Source organism: Sinohyriopsis cumingii, unplaced genomic scaffold (assembly GCF_028554795.1).
Source record: "Sinohyriopsis cumingii isolate HCF-2022 unplaced genomic scaffold, ASM2855479v2 utg004884l, whole genome shotgun sequence".
Classification (NCBI taxonomy): domain Eukaryota; kingdom Metazoa; phylum Mollusca; class Bivalvia; order Unionida; family Unionidae; genus Sinohyriopsis; species Sinohyriopsis cumingii.
In genome coordinates, this window is record NW_028316844.1 from 1 (window position 1) to 5617 (window position 5617).

The 5617-nt window shown below is 40.7% G+C and overlaps 1 non-coding gene across 1 annotated transcript; it reads left to right on the top strand.

The window, feature by feature from the left end:
* The first annotated feature begins 2847 nt into the window (after positions 1–2847).
* LOC149769069 (U6 spliceosomal RNA) lies at positions 2848–2955 on the top strand. Its single transcript, XR_016419471.1, has one exon. It is a non-coding gene; the product is annotated as a U6 spliceosomal RNA (small nuclear RNA).
* Positions 2956–5617: the final 2662 nt, after the last annotated feature.

The window sequence follows — 5617 nt, forward strand, 5'->3', positions numbered from 1 at the left end:
TCTTTGCCCGAAATAATTGGCCAATCACTAGGAGCAAACTTCGCGGAGTAAAGTGTTAGTGAGTCTCCATAATGCCATGGTTCACTAGTAGTGAATTGCGACCAAAACCGAATGAATGTCCCTGGAGGTAAAATAGTTACATATTGAAATCTAGTGGTATACATTGGTAGCGTGACTGCAAGGACAGCACTTACGGTATTAAACCGGTAAATTACACAGGGCATAAATAAAAAGGGACTTGGCAGAGACCGTTTATGTCGCCATGCGGGCGAATATGGTGCAGTTATATCGGCGAAATGTGCCTGGAAAGCATACATTGACTGGCCTAAGGTGGCGGAGTTAAAATAGTTCCCATTGTTAGGGAGTACTCATATATGTTCTAAGGCGTGAACGGTTGGTGGTGCGGAAACATAATGAAGCCAAAACACGCAGATGTACGGTTGATAGATAGTTGACAGTTTGGTTTATCCCGTGGTCTTGCATTAATTAGAGGAAAATTTAGGTATAGAATGGACACGTCGGGCTTTCTGATTTACAACTGAGGTTGTATGGAAGTCTTGGAAAGTCGGGGAAACTTATGACTTCTAGCGAGAATCGCGCCAGGGTTTGACAACCGCTCGGTCAAGTAAATACCCGTGTGCGTGTAACAGTATATATTTGGCAGGTTGTGAGCTCTGTGGTCTTGCATTGATTAAAGTAAAATGTATGCATATAATGGACACGTTGGGCTTTATAATTTACAACTGAAGTTGTATGGAAGTCTTTGTAAATTTGGGGTAAACTTATGACTTCTATCGGGTATCACGCTAGTGTCTGACACCGCTCGGTCAAGTAATGACCCTGGCTTGTAATATATTCTGCATTTCAATTTAGCGTAAATGTGTTCTTGATTATGTTACTTTGCCGTATAGAACAATTAAAAAATTTAAATCCAGAGATGTTCGGGAGAAGAGAAATATCCCCAACTCACAACGCATACGGTTGAAATGTATTTCAAAGAAAAATAAGTACCAGTAAGGTTTTGTTTTTTTTTTTTTTTTTGTCTTTTTTTTTTTTTTTTTTTTTTTGTTGCTGTTGTTGTGAGGGAGGGGTATTTTGAGACAATATACAAAGAAATTTCAGTCACAGCACATTAACGTAACACAGAAATATGCCAATATTCTCTCACTGAGCATGTTGCCTATGTAAGCAACTACACCATACACCAATCGTTTTCTTATAAGTTCATAATATCTGTAGAGCGCCCCCTAAATAGAAGTGACGTGTTTTCAAAAACACCGAAACTTACAACGTTTAGCTGCCACTCGACTTTTTCCAACATGAACTGGTCCCCATCTTCGCTAGCCAAGGTTCCGATATGTTAACCCAATTTACACCTTGGCGGATCGAGCAGATATATTAGTGCTTTGTCCTAGGGACATTTACTGGATTTCGTGAGTTGCCTCCCTTGGGATGTAATGCCAACTAATCAATAGCGTGTAACCGTGGTACATTGTAGATGGGCCGAAAAGGGTGGAGGGCAATTTACTTCAAAAGGATTCTTTGAAGTTTAACATCGAAGGTATGACAACGTACCAAAGAAAAGCCATTACAGGTGTATTTGAGTGATGTGTATTTGTACAAGCACAGACCGACAGTGTTCAACTGGCGTATGTATGGGTCGATTTAAGTGTGTGCTCCTCTTGTCTCGATCATCTAGGAACAGGTTCAAACTTGAACAATTTAGGTTTGGTAGGATGCGTGGTTTCCTCTGCATGCAATTAAATTCACACGCCCAAAGCACACAAATGCCTGCTCCATCCGCCAAGGTGTAGATAGGCTTAAGATATGGAAACCTTGGCTAGCGAAGATGACTGGTCGCCTATAGTAATTTTACGTAAAATGACACCTATTGGTTGTAGCTTCATAGCGGCCGTGAACCAGGTTAGATCAACGAGGCGGATGCGAATCAACGACTACTTGTTTTTATTTTGCAGCTTCTCAGTCACTGCAGTCTCATGTGAATGAGATCTCCACTGTCCTACGTGAAGCTCTGAAAGCGACCGCTTAGGGGCCATGTTTCTGGAGACCTTTGAATTAGCCAAGGGAAATGCCGCTTTCATACAATTTCAAAAGTAAACCAAATCGTTGGGAACACATTGATGAGCTTCTGCCGTACTAATCAGTCTCCCAAACGCCAAGGTAAAAGCCTTCATCTGATTGGCTGATAAAATTAGCGATTATGCTAATAACGTATGTCACCGGAACATGACCCCTAAGCGGTTCTTCTCAGAGCTTCACGTGGGCCAGTGGAAATATAATTGTAATCAAATTGCGGTCACTGCGCAGTTGGAGTGGCCTCGACTTTTTCTGTCACGAAAGTACGCTTCAGATGTATGCCGGCGCAGTAAAATCACACATTTTGTTATGCCTAAATGTCTCCGCCAAGAAAAAGAAACATATTCTATTCGGACTACCTAGATAACGGCATATGGCGCAGAATGCATCTAGACGAAGAACCATTAATGTAAGTGGAGAATAAAGAGATCTACGTTTTGGTCAACTTAACTACCGTGTTTGAATGTTTAAAATATTGTAAATGATTTTTTGTTCGTGTGGTTTCAAATTAGGCTATATGGCATAATGAAAACTCATGCTAGCAACGTAATTTTAATAAGGTTTTTATGTGTATGTTTATTTTATTTTGACATCCTGGAATATTCCCCACCGCAATAAAGGAAGTTAACTGCTCCAACGTTTTTGCAACGTTTTCCCGCTGTGCACGGTTATGCAAATGTACATGTACCTCTCCTTTAAATGTTACGTGAAAATGCATTTAATAAAGGAAATTAACAGGTATGGTATATCGTACTTGCTTCGGCAGTACATATATCTAAAATTGGAACGATACAGAGAAGATTAGCATGGCCCCTGCGCAAGGATGACACGCAAATTCGTGAAGCGTTCCATATTTTTAATTTCATTATCAAAATTCACGAAACAGTATGGAACGTGTAAGTTTCATATTAATTTCGACTTGATCATATTGTAATAAATTTGGAGTATGCGCTTTGGTTATAGCGCCCCGTTTTAAGGAATTCTTAGATTTGTGTGATTACTTGTCTGATAATTGGAATTCGGTGCAATATAAATATTCCTTTGCCCGAAATAATTGGCCAATCACTAGGAGCAAACTTCGCGGAGTAAAGTGTTAGTGAGTCTCCATAATGCCATGGTTCACTAGTAGTGAATTGCGACCAAAACCGAATGAATGTCCCTGGAGTAAAATAGTACATATTGAAAATCTAGTGGTATACATTGTAGCGTGACTGCAAGGACAGCACTTACGGTATTAAACCGGTAAATTACACAAGGGCATAAATAAAAAGGGACTTGGCAGAGACCGTTTATGTCGCCATGCGGGCGAATATGGTGCAGTTATATCGGCGAAATGTGCCTGGAAAGCATACATTGACTGGCCTAAGGTGGCGGAGTTAAAATAGTTCCCATTGTTAGGGAGTACTCATATATGTTCTAAGGCGTGAACGGTTGGTGGTGCGGAAACATAATGAAGCCAAAACAACGCAGATGTACGGTTGATAGATAGTTGACAGTTTGGTTTATCCGTGGTCTTGCATTAATTAGAGGAAAATTTAGGTATAGAATGGACACGTCGGGCTTTCTGATTTACAACTGAGGTTGTATGGAAGTCTTTGGAAAGTCGGGGAAACTTATGACTTCTAGCGAGAATCGCGCCAGGGTTTGACAACCGCTCGGTCAAGTAAATACCCGTGTGCGTGTAACAGTATATATTTGGCAGGTTGTGAGCTCTGTGGTCTTGCATTGATTAAAGTAAAATGTATGCATATAATGGACACGTTGGGCTTTATAATTTACAACTGAAGTTGTATGGAAGTCTTTGTAAATTTGGGGTAAACTTATGACTTCTATCGGGTATCACGCTAGTGTCTGACACCGCTCGGTCAAGTAATGACCCCTGGCTTGTAATATATTCTGCATTTCAATTTAGCGTAAATGTGTTCTTGATTATGTTACTTTGCCGTATAGAACAATTAAAAAATTTAAATCCAGCGATGTTCGGGAGAAGAGAAATATCCCCAACTCACAACGCATACGGTTGAAATGTATTTCAAAGAAAATAAGTACCAGTAAGGTTTTGTTTTTTTTTTTTTTTTTGTCTTTTTTTTTTTTTTTTTTTTTGTTGCTGTTGTTGTGAGGGAGGGGTATTTTGAGACAATATACAAAGAAATTTCAGTCACAGCACATTAACGTAACACAGAAATATGCCAATATTCTCTCACTGAGCATGTTGCCTATGTAAGCAACTACACCATACACCAATCGTTTTCTTATAAGTTCATAATATCTGTAGAGCGCCCCTAAATAGAAGTGACGTGTTTTCAAAAACACCGAAACTTACAACGTTTAGCTGCCACTCGACTTTTTCCAACATGAACTGGTCCCCATCTTCGCTAGCCAAGGTTCCGATATGTTAACCCAATTTACACCTTGGCGGATCGAGCAGATATATTAGTGCTTTGTCCTAGGGACATTTACTGGATTTCGTGAGTTGCCTCCCTTGGATGTAATGCCAACTAATCAATAGCGTGTAACCGTGGTACATTGTAGATGGGCCGAAAAGGGTGGAGGCAATTTACTTCAAAAGGATTCTTTGGAAGTTTAACATCGAAGGTATGACAACGTACCAAAGAAAAGCCATTACAGGTGTATTTGAGTGATGTGTATTTGTACAAGCACAGACCGACAGTGTTCAACTGCGTATGTATGGGTCGATTTAAGTTGTGTGCTCCTCTTGTCTCGATCATCTAGGAACAGGTTCAAACTTGAACAATTTAGGTTTGGTAGGATGCGGTGGTTTTCCTCTGCATGCAATTAAATTCACACGCCCAAAGCACACAAATGCCTGCTCCATCCGCCAAGGTGTAGATAGGCTTAAGATATGGAAACCTTGGCTAGCGAAGATGACTGGTCGCCTATAGTAATTTTACGTAAAATGACACATATTGGTGGTAGCTTCATAGCGGCCGTGAACCAGGTTAGATCAACCGAGCGGATGCGAATCAACGAACTACTTGTTTTTATTTGCAGCTTCTCAGTCACTGCAGTTCTCATGTGAATGAGATCTCCACTGTCCTACGTGAAGCTCTGAAAGCGACCGCTTAGGGGCCATGTTCTGGGAGACCTTTGAATTAGCCAAGGAAATGCCGCTTTCATACAATTTCAAAAAGTAAACCAAATCGTTGGGAACACATTGATGAGCTTCTGCCGTACTAATCAGTCTCCCAAACGCCAAGGTAAAAGCCTTCATCTGATTGGCTGATAAAATTAGCGATTATGCTAATAACGTATGTCACCGGAACATGACCCCTAAGCGGTTCTTCTCAGAGCTTCACGTGGGCCAGTGGAGATATAATTGTAATCAAATTGCGGTCACTGCGCAGTTGGAGTGGCCTCGACTTTTTCTGTCACGAAAGTACGCTTCAGATGTATGCCGGCGCAGTAAAATCACACATTTTGTTATGCCTAAATGTCTCCGCAAGAAAGAAACATATTCTATTCGGACTACCTAGATAACGGCATATGGCGCAGAATGCAT